This window comes from Sminthopsis crassicaudata, chromosome 3, assembly GCF_048593235.1.
Source record: "Sminthopsis crassicaudata isolate SCR6 chromosome 3, ASM4859323v1, whole genome shotgun sequence".
In the NCBI taxonomy this organism is placed as follows: Eukaryota; Metazoa; Chordata; class Mammalia; order Dasyuromorphia; family Dasyuridae; genus Sminthopsis; species Sminthopsis crassicaudata.
Genome location: NC_133619.1, coordinates 179,049,264 through 179,064,854, shown reverse-complemented (window position 1 = coordinate 179,064,854; position 15,591 = coordinate 179,049,264). Strand labels below are relative to the sequence as shown.

At 38.5% G+C, this 15,591-nt stretch overlaps 1 long non-coding RNA gene across 1 annotated transcript; it reads left to right on the top strand.

The window, feature by feature from the left end:
* The first annotated feature begins 373 nt into the window (after positions 1–373).
* LOC141560865 (uncharacterized) lies at positions 374–10,263 on the top strand. The gene is made up of 4 exons (XR_012487846.1): positions 374–900; positions 1,125–1,249; positions 2,419–2,538; positions 9,950–10,263. It is a non-coding gene; the product is annotated as an uncharacterized LOC141560865 (long non-coding RNA).
* The last annotated feature ends 5,328 nt before the right edge of the window (positions 10,264–15,591 follow it).

The following is a 15,591-nucleotide window of genomic DNA, read 5'->3' as shown; positions in this document are numbered from 1 at the left end:
TGTCAACAAAAAGAACTAGGAAGAAAATCTATGCATAACCAAGATTATTGGATAAATATTTTACATACATTGGATTAAGCATATATTTTCACACATTTAATATGTAATTACCTGTCATCTAGGGGCAGAGGTGGAAGGAAGGAGGGAAAAGTTGGAAGAGAAGGTTTTGCAAGGGTCAGTGTTAAAAACTTACCCCTTCATATGTTTTGTAAATAAAAAGCTTTCTTAAAACAATTTTTTAAAAGAAAAAACTCCACATACAGGCTAAGCTTACTTTCTCCATGGAGACCTCATTGTGTCATGCCCATTGTGACACGCCTGAGAACACTCAAGGTTTTCTGACTTAAAGGTGATGTTCTCGCCCCAATAACCCAGTTGGATCCTGACAGCAAAGGGCGAAGGAAGTGTGAATAGAAGGATGGATGAGTGGACAAATAGACTAATAGACTAGATACATAGATAACTGGTGATAGATGGAATAGAAAGGATAAACAAATAGATCTAATGGATACACTTGATGCATAGTTAAATAGATAATGATGGGAAGATAAGTGAAAAGATAGATTTATAGTAGAAAAGTTTATAGGTAGAAAAGATATTTATAGGAAGAAAAGAAATTTATAATTAGAAAAGAGATTTATATGAAAAAAAGCGATATATAAGTAGAAAAGAGATATATAAGTAAAAAAAGTGATTTAGAAGAAGAAAAGAGATTTATATGTAGAAAAGAGATTTATAGGCAGAAGAGAATGAATAGCTGCATTAAATTATAAAAAGATAATGAATGAGTCAATGGAGGGTTAAGTAAATCAGTAAATAAATTACTGGATAGAGAGATCCATTCAGGCCCTCATCAGTATGATACAAAGGGCTGCTGTCAAAGATTGAGACTGCCTTCACGTCAGTATTAAAATATTATATTTTATTCTTCAATATTATAGAAGCTAAAATGGTTGCTTTCTATCTGGCTTGGGAAATTGTTGATTTCTCTTTCTTCCCCTCTTCCCCCACCCCCAAAACAATTGCAGTTTGTGGATGGTTATTCCAGTAGATGTGGATGGTTATTCCAGTAGATCAATTGGACACATATCTTTCACTTATGCTGTAACATTTTACCTTTTCAGGCATCCTATAAGCCACTGCTGAAGCAGAGGAGATATTGAACCAGTTGTGACCAGATGCTGGTGATATTGAACGCATCTTTGGGCCTCAGGATCTACTTTAAACGGGATTTAACATGTTCATGAAGGTAAAACATCTACATAGAGATAATCTACCTGCAGCTTCCCTCCTGCAGTCAGTATTAATAGGAGATCAAGGTAGGACCAGGTTGCTGACTAGCCCTATATATACTAGAACTACAAATAATGTGGGAAATAGAGAGCTTACACTTAAAAACAAACAAACAAAAGCAAATTCTTTTAGTTCGGAAACTATTTTCCTTTTCCTCATCCTATGCCTGGTTCCCAGAAACAAGATGACTTGCTCATATTAGAGGTTTCATAAATGCTTGTTGAATTCAATTACATATAGATGTAGACTTTTTCTAAAATTATTGGCAGCTGGCTGGTTCAGTGGATAACACTGTTCGACCTCCCTTGAATCAGCAAGTGATTTCAAACACCAGCTGTAGGACTCTGGGCAAGTCACTTAATCTGTGTTTGCCTCAATTTCCTCCTCTGTAAAATGGGAATGATACAATCATGTTGGCTCCACAGAGAATAAGCCTCTGAGAACTATTTGTTTTCAAGTAGAGTCACAGCATCGTGGATTTTGAGCTGGCAGGAATATTTCAGGGTTTCTACTTCCATATTTTACAGAGAAAGTCACTGAGATTCAAGGAAGTTTAGTATAGTTAATATATTGTTCAAGCACATACAAGTTGTAAATGGCAGAGACAAGATTCAAACAGATCCTGTTAATACTATCATGTTACCTCTAAGTGTTCATTATATATGTGTGTATGTTTGTGCATATATGTGTGTGTATAGTTCCATACTCCAATCTTCTAACCTATAGCTAAACGTATTAAGTCTTAAAAAAAAAAAAAGTGGTGGGATGGGGTAGGGAAAAGACACTGTAATAAAGTAACATTAAACAAGTGGTATTTTGCTCTGCTGTTTGTTTCTTACCTTCATGACTTTTTATTAACACTTTAAACTCCCTGAGCCTCAGTTTCCTCACATGTTAAATGAGAGACTTGAGCTCCATGACCACTAGGAAACTACATTTCCATTTCTAAAATTGTGATTCCACAGCTGAAAATCTAGGAACATTGCCTCCTAATGTAAGGTCTGTATTTGATCATTAATGAGTCATATATTTTATCTTGGATTTTATATAGTTCATTTGCAGCAACATTAACCTGGCATTCTTGTCTGAGGGCTGAACCCGTCCTTGTTGTGGTGACTGTTACAGGTGAGCCGCCCTCATCCCGGTGACCATCCATTCCAGATCCTCTTTGTGGTTGGTGGGGTGACGATATCAAAAGCCAAAATGTTGAAAGATCTCGTTTCTTCCCTGAAGCCTGGAACACAGGTACCGAACCCGAAATAACAGGACATGTGTCTCCCTGGCCCAAGGATGGGAGTGTCTGGCTCTTCCCACAAGACTTGTTCTGAGCCTTAGGGGTAGCATCAGAGGAGATGATCTATAGAACTTGGGAGATGGTGAAGCACTGTGTAAATATCAGATACTACTCTTACTACTACTATTATTACTCATACTCTTACCCTATTATTATTATTACTACTTCTACTATTACTCCTCTTCCTACTCCTATTAGTATTACTCCTACGATTACTACTATTATTATTTCACCAACTACTACAATTACTCCCACTCTTATTACTGTTATTATTCCTTCTAGATCTCTTCCTCCTGCTACTAGTACTATCATTGCTCCTCTTCCTATTAATACTCCTTTTACTACCACTACTATTATTTCTACTACCACTTTTACCATTACTATTACTACTACAATTCCTACTCCTACTACTCCTACTACTAGTATAACTCCCATTCCTATTGTTATTACTATTGCTATTACTACTTCTTCTACTACTATTATTCCTACTGCTATTATTATTAGTACTACTACCATTACTATTACTTTTATCATTACTACTCTTCCTACTACTTTTATCACTACTATTATTCCTCCTCTTATTACTGTTACTACTCATACTACTCCTACTTCTTCTACTCCTCCACCTCCTACTATTACCACTGCTCCTTTCTCACTACTATTACTATAATTACTACTACTACTACTACTACTACTACTACTACTACTACTACTACTACTACTACTACTACTACTATTACTACTACTACTATTGCTACTCTTCTATTACTATTATTATTCGTACTAGGAGTACTGTTAAGTTTTCCTAGTGCGATGACCAATTTCTTGCCCTTCTAGGAGCAGACAACTTAACCATTACAACAACAGAAAAGGTGAAAGTGAGATGGTACAGCTGATAGAGGGCAGGGGCTTCAAGGCAGGAAGACTTAGAGTCTAATTTACCTTCCAAAACTTACTATATGTTTTGAAATTAAATAAGTCATTTTACATCTGCCCTCAGTTTTCTCAATAGTGAAACGTTGTTTACAATAATCCCTATTGCCTAAGTTGTTGTGAGAGTCAAATGATATCATAATTATAAAATAGTGCAAATGCCAGCAAGTTATTATTATTTTTTATTGATTTTTAATTATAGCATTTTTTTGACAGTACATATGCATAAGTAATTTTTCTTTACAACATTATCCCTTCTACTCCTTTCTATTCTGAATTATTCCCCTACTTCCCTCCATGCCCTGCAATAGGGGGCAGGCATTCCCATACATATTAAATATCTTATAGTATATTCTTGGTACAATATATATGTGCAGAACGAAATTTTATTGTTGTTGTTATTGCAAAGGAAGAATTGTATTCAGAAGGTAAAAATAATCTGTGAAGAAAAATAAAAAAAACAAACAAACAAACAAAAATGCTCACAGTTTACATATCCCAGTGTTCAGGTTCTGGGTGTAGCTGATTCTCTCCATCATTGCTCAATTGGAATTGGATTAGCTCTTCTCCATATTGAAGATATACACTTCCATTAGAATACATCCTCACACAATATCATTGTTGAAGTGTATAAAGATCTCCTAATTCTGCTCGTTTGACTCTGCATCAGTTGATGTAAGTCTCTCCAATCCTCTCTGTTTTCCTCCTGTTGGTCATTTCTTAGAGAAAAATAATATTCCATAACATTCTTATACCATAATTTACCCAACCATTCTCCAATTGATGGAAATCCGATCATTTTCCAGTTTCTAGCCACTACAAAAAGTGCTGCCACAAACACTTTGGCACATACAGGTCCTTTTCCCTTCTTTAGTATTTCCTTGGGATATAAGCCCAGTAGTAGCACTGCTGGGTCAACGGATTTGCAGATTTTGATAACTTTTGGGGCATAATTCCAGATTGCTCTCCAGAATGGTTGGATTCTTTCACAACTCCACCAACAATGCATCATATTCCCAATTTTCTCACAGCCCCTCCAACATTCATCATTATTTTTTCCTGTCATCTTAACGGATGTGACAGGTGTGTAGTGGTATCTCACACTTGTGATTTGGAACTTGTGAGTGGAAATAGTTTTAATTTCATCATCGGAAAATTGTCTGTTCATATCCTTTCACCATTTTTCAATTTGAGAATGGCTTGATTACATATAAATTAGAGTCAATTCTCTGTATATCTTGGAGATGCGGCCTTCATCAGAACCTTTAACTGTAAAAATGTTTTCCCAATTTGTTACTTCCATTCTAAGCTTGTTTGCATTAGTTTACCCCCCCTGGGAAAACTTTTTAATTTGATGTAATCTAAATTTTCTATTTTCTGATCAATAATGATCTCTAGGTTTCCTTTGGTTACATAATCCTTCCTCCTCCACAAGTCTGAGAGGTAAACTATCCTATGTTCCTCTAATTTATTTATGATCTCGTTCTTTATGCCTAAATCATGGACCCATTTTGATCTTATCTTAGTATATGGTGTTAAGTATGGGTCCATGCCTAGTTTCTGCCCTACTAATTTCCAGTTTTTCCAGCAGTTTTTGTCAAATAATGAATTCTTATGCCAAAAGTTGGGATCTTTGGGTTTGTCAAAGACAAGATTGCTATTTTTATTCACTATCTTGCCTTGTGAAAGTATCCTACTCCACTGAACAACTAGTCTATTTCTTAAGCAATACCAAATGGTTTTGGTGAGTGTAGCTTTATAATATAGTTCTAGATCAGGCACAGCTAGACAGCTAGACCACCTTCATTTTTTTTTCATTCCTTCCCTTGAAATAATCGAACTTTTGTTGTTCCATATGAATTCTGTTGTTATTTTTCCTAGGTCTTTAAAAAAAGTTCCTTGGGAGTCATATTGGTGTAGCACTAAATAAATGGATGAGTTTAGGGCGTATTGTCATCTTCATTATATTCTCTTGGCCTATCCAAAAGCACTGAATGTCTTTCTAATTATTTAAATCTGATTTCCTTTTTGTGGCAAGTGTTTCGTAATTTTGCTCATATAATTCCTAACTTTCCTTTGTTAGATATATTCCCAAATATTTTATACTATCAACAGTTATTTGAATGGAGTTTCTCTTTGTATCTCTTGCTGTTGGATTGTGTTGGTAATGTATAAAAATGCTGAGGATTTATGTGGATCTATTTTATATCCTGCAATTTTGCTAAAGTTCTGAATTATTTCTAATAGCTTTTTAGCAGAGTGTTTGGGGTTCTCTAAGTATACCATTATGTCATCTGCAAAGAGTGATAGTTTGATTTCCTCATTTCCTACTCTAATTCCTTGAATCTCTTTCTCAGCACTCTTTGCCAAGGCTAGCATTTCTAGTACTATATTGAATAATAATGGTGATAGTGGGAAACCTTGTTTCACTCCTTATCTTACAGGGAAAGGTTCCATAAGATACTTACTGACGGTTTTAAATATATGTTCCTTATTATTTTAAGGAATAGTCCATTTATTCCTATACTCTCAAGTGTTTTTTGTAGGAATGGATGTTGGATTTTATCAAATGCTTTTTCTGCATCTATTGAGATGATCATATGGTTTTTATTAATTGGATTATTAATGTGGACAATTATACTAATAGTTTTCCTAATATTAAACCAACCCAGCATTCCTGGGATAAATCCTGCTTGATCATAATGTATTATCCTGGGGATGATTATCTGAAGTCTTTTTGCTAATATCTTATTTAAGATTTTAGCATCAATATTCAAGAAGGAAATTGGTCTTTAGTTTTCTTTCTCAGTTTACAGTCTACTTGGTTTTAGGTATCAGTACCATGTCTGGATCATAAAAGAAATTTGGTAGGCCTCCCTCAATTTCCCTTTTCTTTTTTTTTCAAAATTTTTAAATAGCATTTATTGTTAGTTGTTCTTTAAATGTTTGGTAGAATTCACATGTCAATCCATCTCTTCCTGAGGATTTTTTCTTAGGCTGTTGGTTAATAGCTTCTTCTATTGCTTTTTCTGAAATGGGACTATTTAGACTATTTACTTCTTCCTCTGTTAATCTGGGCAAGCTTATTTTTGAGGGTATTCTTCCATTTCATTTAAGTTATCGAATTTATTGCTGTAAAGTTGGGCCAATTAGCTCCTAAATATTGTTCTAATTTCCTCTTCATTAGTGGTGAGTTCCCCCTTTTCATTTTTAAGACTAACAATTTTTGTTTCAAATACAGACAACTACAGGCACACAGTAGTAGACAGAGTCTAAAGTCGAGTCCTGTCTTCTTTTTAACATCCTTTCTTTCTTATTTTTGGATCATGGACTTTTTTGACAGTCTGGTGACTGCCTCTTCTAGGAATAGTCGTTTTTAAATGCTTAAAATAAAGGAACAGGATAACAAGGGAATCAGTATTACTGAAATACAGTTTTAAAATATGTTTTTTCTCAATAGTATTTTATTTTTTTCCAAATACAGGTAAAGATAGTTTTCGACATTCATTATTACAATTCGTTTTGAAAATCAACCTGATATATCCCAGGTTGAGAACCTCTGAACTAGGCACTTGAAATTTTCCCCCTCTCTCTGATCCTGGAAATGTCTCCATTCTTTATGAGGTCACTCTGTTGGTCCCCTCTTTCCAACCTGAGGTTGCTCTGAGTTCCTTGGGAAACTGAAGGAGGTATAGACCTGGCTGAGTCTCCCCAGGCCTACTCCTTAGTTACTTGAGCTGTGGTTCTGTGAGGAACCCATACAGAACTATCAGCCTCCACCTTGGAGCTGGTGAAGAACCAGTTCTAATTCTGTGGGCAATGCCAGAGGCACTTGTTGCTTCTCTGTTGCCAATTACTTCTTTAAAAGCCTGGCTGTATTTATTAATACAGACAGAATAATTTCTCATAGATCCACAGAATGCACTCCCTGGGATGTAAGGCACACACAGACACACAAAGGGAGGCCTTGCATCCCACAGCACCAAGCTCTAATCCCTCTTAGTCTGAAAACTCAAAAAATTCCATTACTCAGGACAATCATGAAGCAAGAATGAATGGTAAATAATTGTAGGGAGTCACCCTGGCATCCTTTTAGGAAGGTCTCTGCAAACAGCTTAGATCCCCTTCCGCCTCCTGGAAGGCTCTAAATCTTACCCATGCTCACTGAGCAGAGAAGGAGCTCCCCGGCTGCCGTGATACTGGCATGGGAAGGCGCTGAGTGCTTTTCCTTCATTGTGCATTGGTTACCAGGAGATGCAGCCGCTCCAGTGTCCATGGCACAGCCTTGGGCTTCACGGGGCAGAGACAGGTTACTGAGGGGAGGGGTAAGTTGGAGGTCTGAGCCAGTGAGGCAGTGGTAATGTTCTTGGTTTTTAGTCACCAAGCATTCATCAAATGCCCAGTGCAGCAGACAGATCCCAGGCCTGAAGCCAGATGTGGCCTCAGGCTCACTGGCCTTGTCACCCAGGGAGAGGTTGCCCAGCTGCCTCATTTTTAAAAGGGAGAAAAAAGAATACCCCCACTTCCAAGTTTGAGAGGAGGATCCAACTGGGATAAATGCAAAGTTTAGCATGGGAGGTAGCATCTGGGGAGCGCTGTGCTAGGTGAGATGGTGAGGGTGCTGGGGACTGGAATGGGGATGATGAAGATGATTACCAGGCATTGTACAAAGCACTTTTTTAAGGCTAGAATGTCCCTATCACCTTTTATCTTTGTGGAAAGCCTGGTAGGAGAAATATTTGCCAGGGTTTCTCCACAACCTGGATTAGGGCCATACCTCCCTCTAACCTCAGCAGTTCCAGACCCACTCCCCTTCAATTCACTCTTCCTAAAAGGGAGACATCCTGGCCTGTTCTTAGCCCTCGATTTAAATTGGTTGGATTTATTCAGGGTGCTCGGCTGCCTGACGATTGGAACACATCGTTTTATTTCATTGAAAAGGGTCTTTACCCTACAATTTCTCCAAGCAAATGCTTCTGTTTAATGTGAGCTTCAATCTCTTCCCCCAGTTGTTGCAACATTTGATTTATTGCTGTATTAAGCAGATGTTGTTCTCAGGGCATGTTGCTTGTGACCTCTTCCAGACTTACTATCCTATGGATCTAACATGATAACCTTGGCATAAGATTCGACGTGTCTTGTACAGACACCTCTCTCCTAATTAACAAAGGGATCCAAGATCTGCATCGTTCAAAGGGGTATTTTCCAAATTTTCCAAGATGAAAGGTACCTGATAAAGAGGTCCGGGAACTTCACTGTGGCCCTAGGCTCCATCCGAAGAGCAATATGTGGGCTTAGCTCCCTTTACCGCTGTCTGCTTCTACTCATGTCCCCAGTTTCTGGTCTCTGTGTCTTTTGTGACCGTATCATTCATTTGGTAGCCTACCTCATCCATCAGCCTTAGACTACTCAATCAGCAAAGCACAAATAAACAAGGAGCAAACATATATTACAGACTTGCTATGTCTCATATGTTATACTAGACCCTGGAGACATAAAGTTAAAAACAAAATGGTCTTGCCCTCAAAGTATATATATTATTGCGGAAAATGATGTCAACAACAACAAAAAAAAAGAAGTAGGAAGATTTTATATACATTGGATTTATCATATATTTTCACATATTTAACATGTAATTACCGGTCATCTAGGGAAGGAGGTGGAAGGAAGGAGGGGGAATGTTGGAACAGCAGGTTTCACAAGGCTCAGTGTTGAAAACTTTCCCCTTCATATGTTTTCTAAAATAAAAAGGTTTCCTGAAAAATATTTTTAAAAGAAAACCTCCGCATAAAGCCTGGCACAATCCTCATCTGATGAGCAGTTTCCTTGCTTACCTTGGCCATGGAGACCTCATTGTGTGATGCTCATTGTGACGCGCTGGAGAACACCCAAACTTTTCTGACTTAAAGGTGATGATCTCGCCACAACAACCCAGTTGGATCCTGACAGCAAACGGAGTAGTATGTGAATATGAGAATGGATGCGTGGACAAATAGACTAATAGACTAGATACATAGAAAACTGGTGATGGATGGATGGGATAGATAGGATACACAAATAGATTGAATAGATACACTTGATGCATAGTTAAAAAGATAATGATGGATAGATAAGTGAAAAGATAGATTTGTAGTAGAAATGTTTATAGGTAGAAAAGAGATTTATAGGAAGAAAAGCAATTTATAAGTAGAAAAGAGATTTATAATAAAGTGATTTATAATAGAAAAGAGATTTTTAGATTAAAAAAGGGATTTATAAGCAGAAAAGAGATTTATAGGTAGAAACGAGATTTATAGGCAGAAGAGAATGAATAGCTGGATTAAAATATACAAACACCCCCCAAAAAATATTGCAGTTTATGGATGGTTTTTCCAGTATATTAAAAGGACACATATCTTTCACTTATGCTGTAACATTTTACCTTTTCAGGCAACCTATAAGCCAATACTGAAGCAAAGGAGATACTGAACCCAGAGTGACCAGATTCTGGCGATATTGAACACATGTTTTCGGGCCTTGAAGATCTACTTCAAACGGGATTTAGATTGTTGTTGGGGATTTTTGATCTATACTTTGGAGTTTATTGTACTGGTGGGGGGAAGGGGACAGATGATGTTGCTGATTGTTGTTGGGGAGTTTTGATCTATACTTTGGAGTTTATTGTACTGGTGGGGGGAAGGGGACAGATGTTGCGGAGTTTGATGGGGTTTTTAAAAAAAAAAAGTTTTTTTCTGTTTCCAAAAGTGTCAAGTTGTCATTCTTTCAGCTTCCACATGATTAGTGATATTTCCCAGTTTCTTCTGTGCTATCTAGTGATTAGATTTGCCAGCTCGTTAATCTAAAGAAATACTTGTTGGCAAACTTATTGGGTAAATTAAATTTTTCCCTTATTTGCAGCTAGCCCATACTGCTGATGGGTAAAGCTGGCTATATCCTATCTGGGTTTGGGAATAAGAGAGGGAGGCAGATTTCTTCTTCTTTGAGATTGTGAAACAACTGTAACCAGGACCTTTGCCATCAGAGGCTTGGGACCGTCTGAAAGTCTGGGAGCAAAGAGCTATTGGGGGTTAACAAGCAGCAGGTCTGTTGTGTTCTAGCCAGAGAAGTCCCAGAGAAGCTAGGAAGTGGCCCTGCTGAAGTCTTTTGGATCTTCCTGGAGGAGCAGAGCAGCCATTCCATACCTGGAGGGCAATTCAGAATGACAAGGGACTGGCTTAGAGATTTGCATCCAGGTGCTTCCCCTCAGCTCCAGGCGAAGGCTGAGCCAGAAAATAATTGGTGTCCCCACAGGCTTGTGCTAGAGCCCCCCATTCCCCCTTTGAAGTTTCTTCTGCCTGACTTGTGCTCATTATAATCTATATGACTGAAATGTAAAATTTCTGTTTCTGAAAATCTAACCTTTCTTCAGAAGTTGGGAACCTAAATCCCCTGGATGAAGAAGGGGGATAGTAAGAGTGCTAGAAAAGCAAATGGGTGCTCTGGAGCCAGCAAGATTGGAGATGGGAAAACCCCTTCTGATTTGATTCCATAGATAGTGGCAAACCTCAGGTTAGCCACAAAAGATGTTTGCACTGAATGATAAAGCTGGAACAATACCTCTTGTGAATTGATGTACAGGCCCTGGCAATAAAATGAAACCAAACTAACTCCCAAGCAGAATGCAGCCTTCATTGGATGAAGGGCCCCAGAAGGCTTTGACAAGCCAGTCAAGCCGGCTTCCAGAGCTAGTGCTTAGTTTGGCCTTGGGAATCCTCCCAGGGTGTGGAAGAGAAGGTGGTCTGGATTGCTCTCTGACAGCACCTTCTCATCCTCCATCTTGGGCTTTCCACTTCTGGGCTTGGGCTTGGAGGGTCTCATCTACAGAAAACCACCTCCTTGAGGGCAAGAACTGTTGGAGCTTTTCCGTGGTAGCTCTGCCATTTTTCCACTTCGAATCACTTCCAATTTACCAATATTTCTTAAGGAAACAAGCATTTATTAAACTCCTATGTACCAAGCACTGTGCTAAGCACTTTACATATATTCTCTCCTCAACAACACTGGGAGGTAGGTGCTATTATCCACACTCTCAGTTAAAGAAACTGAGGCAACAGGTCAGCAAAATAGAGGCTAGATTGAAACAGATCTTGTCTTGTACAGACAACTCTGGCCTAATTAACAAGGGGATTCTAGATCTGCAGCGTTCAATGGGGTGTTTTCCAAATTCTATATGATGAAAGTTACCTGATAAAGCTGTCTGGGGTCTTAACTGTGGCCCTAGCTCCTCTTGCTTTTCAGCCAAAACGTAGGTTCCATCCCAAGAGCAATATGGGGGCTTAGCTCCCTTTCCCGCTGGCTGCTTCTACTCATGTCCCCAGTTTCTGGTCCCTGTGTCTTTTGTGACCATATCATTCATTTGGTAGCCTACCTCACCCATCTTCCTTAGACTACTCAATCAGCAAAGCACAACTAAACAAGGAGCAAACATATATTACATACTTACTAGGGGTCATGTATTACACTAGACCTTGGAGACATAAAGATGAAAACAAAATGGTCTTGGTTCATGGGTGGAGCCAAGATGGTGGAGAAGATACACCGCGACTGTGTAAGCTCCTTTCTTCCCTCACAACCAACTAGATTTACTCAGCCTCAGAAATAGCGCTGGACTGATAGAATCCACAAGGACTGGAAGCACGACTTACCAGCTGAAGAGAATCTGGAATTTGAACAGGAAAGGTCAGCTCCCAGGGGAGGAAGAAGAGAGGCCAGTGCAGACGGTGGGGTGGTGGCACACTGCGCTGATCGCGCTGGGGAGGGCTCTGGGATCAGAGAATCCACTGAGATAGAAGAATCTGGCACAGGCTGTTAGCTCTTCTCTGCTTATAATACAGCAGTTCAGAAGAGAAATCTCAGCAACTTTAAAATTTAAAACCAGATTGGATCTTCCTGGATCCCGGGGGTGACTCAGCACATCTTGGCACTGGTGGGTGTGGCCGACATAGGCAATCCAGGCTTTCACCTGGGGGGTAGTTAAGAGATTGAAAAGTGGGCGGGGCTGTAACTCATATTGCCTGGCTTGGCTAGAGGCTGTGGAATGGAAGTCCCAGAGAAGCAGAACCTTTGAACTAGGGACCGCGGTTTCTGGCAGACACTTCCAGTGTGAGCGCAGGGGCTTTTCAGGTCACCTGCTGCAGACATCCACGTCTCAACCGGACACATAGGCTAGGCTTTGAGTCGCCTTTACTGTACAGTCTCAAACATCAGGGAAGCCACTAGAACACAGTGCCCTCAAAGCACAGCACTGCTGATCGCCTCTGAGGCACTTCCAGGGAGGGGGTGGGGAACTCTCTCCCAGAGCTCTCTCTTAGCTCAGGCGCAGGGGCCGCTGCATCCATCAAGTCTGGGAAGAAGTGGTAAAGAAAGAAAGAAATAATTTCCTACCCCAGGGACAGACCCGAAAAGATTTTTTAAGTATGAGCAAAAAGCCCCCCAAAAATATAGATTCCTTCTACACAGAGAAAGAGCAGGTATCCAACCCCAAGGAAGTTAACAGCAGAGAGTCAGCAGATAACAACCTAAAGGGGAATAATTCCTGCCCCCCATCACATAACTCTCTCCTTGAAGAGACTATTAAAAAGTTAAGAGAGTTTGAAGAAAAATGGGGAAAGGAAAGAGAATAACAACGTTGTGAAATTGGGGTTGGAAAAAATAAAGAATTCACAGGAGATGCAGGGAAACAAAATTAGTGAATTAGAAAAGGTAAAAAAAAAACACAGGAAAGTAGGATTTCTGAACTGGAGAAGATAAAAAAATCTCAAGAAAATAGTATTTCTGAATTGGAGAACATAAAAGAGTCCCAAGAAAATAGGATTTCTGAATTGGAAGAAGAAAATAATTCTCAAAAAAAAAAAATTAGGGAAATGGAAAAAAAAAATCAATAGAGCAAAAATAACTCATTTAAAAACGAAATTGGGCATTTACAAAAAGAAGTAAAAACTGTGAATGAAGAAAATAACTCCTTAAAATTCAGGATGGAACAAATAGAAATGAATGATTCACTGAGAACCCAAGAATCAGTCAAACAAAACAAAAAAAAAAAATGAAAAGCTGGAGAATAACGTCAAATACTTACTGGGAAATTCTATAGACCTGGAAAATAGATCTAGGAGAGATAATCTGCGGATCATTGGACTTCCCAAAAACTATGACCAAAATAAGATCCTAGATTCTATTTTACAGGAAATTATTAAAGAGAACTGTCCAGAGATAATAGAAACAGAGGGGAAAGTAGATGTTGTAAGAATTCATCGAACTCCTTCTGAAATAGACCCTAAAAAAGAACACCACGGAATATTGTGCCTAAGCTGCAGAATTAGCACACAAAGGAGAAAATCCTGCAAGCAGCTAGAAAAAAACAATTTAAATACCAAGGGGCCACAATAAGGATCACACAAGATCTGGCTGCCTCCACATTAAAAGATAGAAGGGCCTGGAACCTGATATTCCGAAAGGCAAAAGATCAAGGATTGCAACCATGAATAAACTACCCAGCTAAGTTTAGCATCTTTTTCCATGGAAGAAGATGGTCATTCAATGCAATAGAGGAATTCCATATGTTTCTAAGAAAAAAACCAGACTTAAACAAAAAATTTGATCTATATCCACAAGACTGAAGAGAAACAGAAAAAGGTACACAGAACCCTTGAGAACTATATCTCTGTTGTGGGTATATAGAAAGTACACATGGATAATTTGATTTTACTGATATAAAAGAAAAAAAAAAGGAGGGGGTGTAGTAAAAGGAAGGGGGTATTATCAGAAAAAGGGTTGGGTGTGATAAAAAGAGGGAAACTACATCCCAGGAAGAGGCATAGAAAATACACATTATCTGAGGGAATTTAGAGAGGGGGAGAATCATTGTGTAAATCTTACTCTCATCAGAAAAGACTCAAAGAGTAAATAATTGTCATATTTGTTTTTCAGAGAATTCTCTCTCACCTCATTAAAAGGGGGGAGAGGAAAAAGAAAAAGGAAAAGGAGAATAAGGGAAGGGATGTGGAGGGAGGGGGGAGGGACACACAAAAAAGGGAGGGCTGCGTGTCACAAGGGGGGTCTATAAATTAAATATCGGGGAAGGGGTTCAGGGGGGTCAAGGGAAAAGGCATAATCTGGGGATAATATGATGGCAGGTAATACAGAATTAGTAATTTTAACTGTAAATGTGAATGGGATGAATGCTCCCATCAAATGGAGACGGATAGCAGACTGGATCAAAAATCAGAACCCTACAATATGTTGTTTACAGGAAACACACTTAAATCAGGGAGATATATATATAGAGAGAGTAAAGGTAAAAGGTTGGAGCAGAATCTATTACGCTTCAGGTAAAGCCAAAAAAGCAGGGGTAGATATCCTTATCTCAGATCAAGCAAAAGCCGAAGATGATCTAATTAAAAGTTATAAGGAAGGAAACTATATCCTGCTGAAAGGTAGCATAAATAATGAAGCCATATCGATACTAAACATATATGCACCAAGTGGTATAGCATCTAACTTTCTAAAGGAAAAGTTAAGAGAGTTGCAAGAAGAAATAGACAGTAAAACTATAATAGTGGGAGATCTCCTCCTTGCACTCTCAGATTTAGACAAATCAAACCACAAAACAAACAAGAAAGAAATTAAAAAAGTAAAGAGAACATTAGAAAAACTAGGTATGATAGATCTTTGGAGAAAACTGAATGGCAATAGAAAGGAATATACTTTCTTCTCAGCAATTCATGGATCCTATACAAAAATTGACCATGTAATAGGACATAAAGATCTCAAAATTCAATGTAGGAAGGCAGAAATAATAAATGCCTTCTTCTCAGACCACAATGCAATAAAAGCTACATTCAGTAAAAAGTTAGGGATAAATAGACCAAAAAGTAATTGGAAACTGAATAATCTCATCTTAAAGAATGACTGGGTGAAAGAGCAAATTATAGAAACAATAATTTCACCCAAGATAATGACAATGATGAGACATCATACCAAAATCTGTGGGATGCAGCTAAAGCAGTAATAAGGGGAAATTTTATATCTTTAGA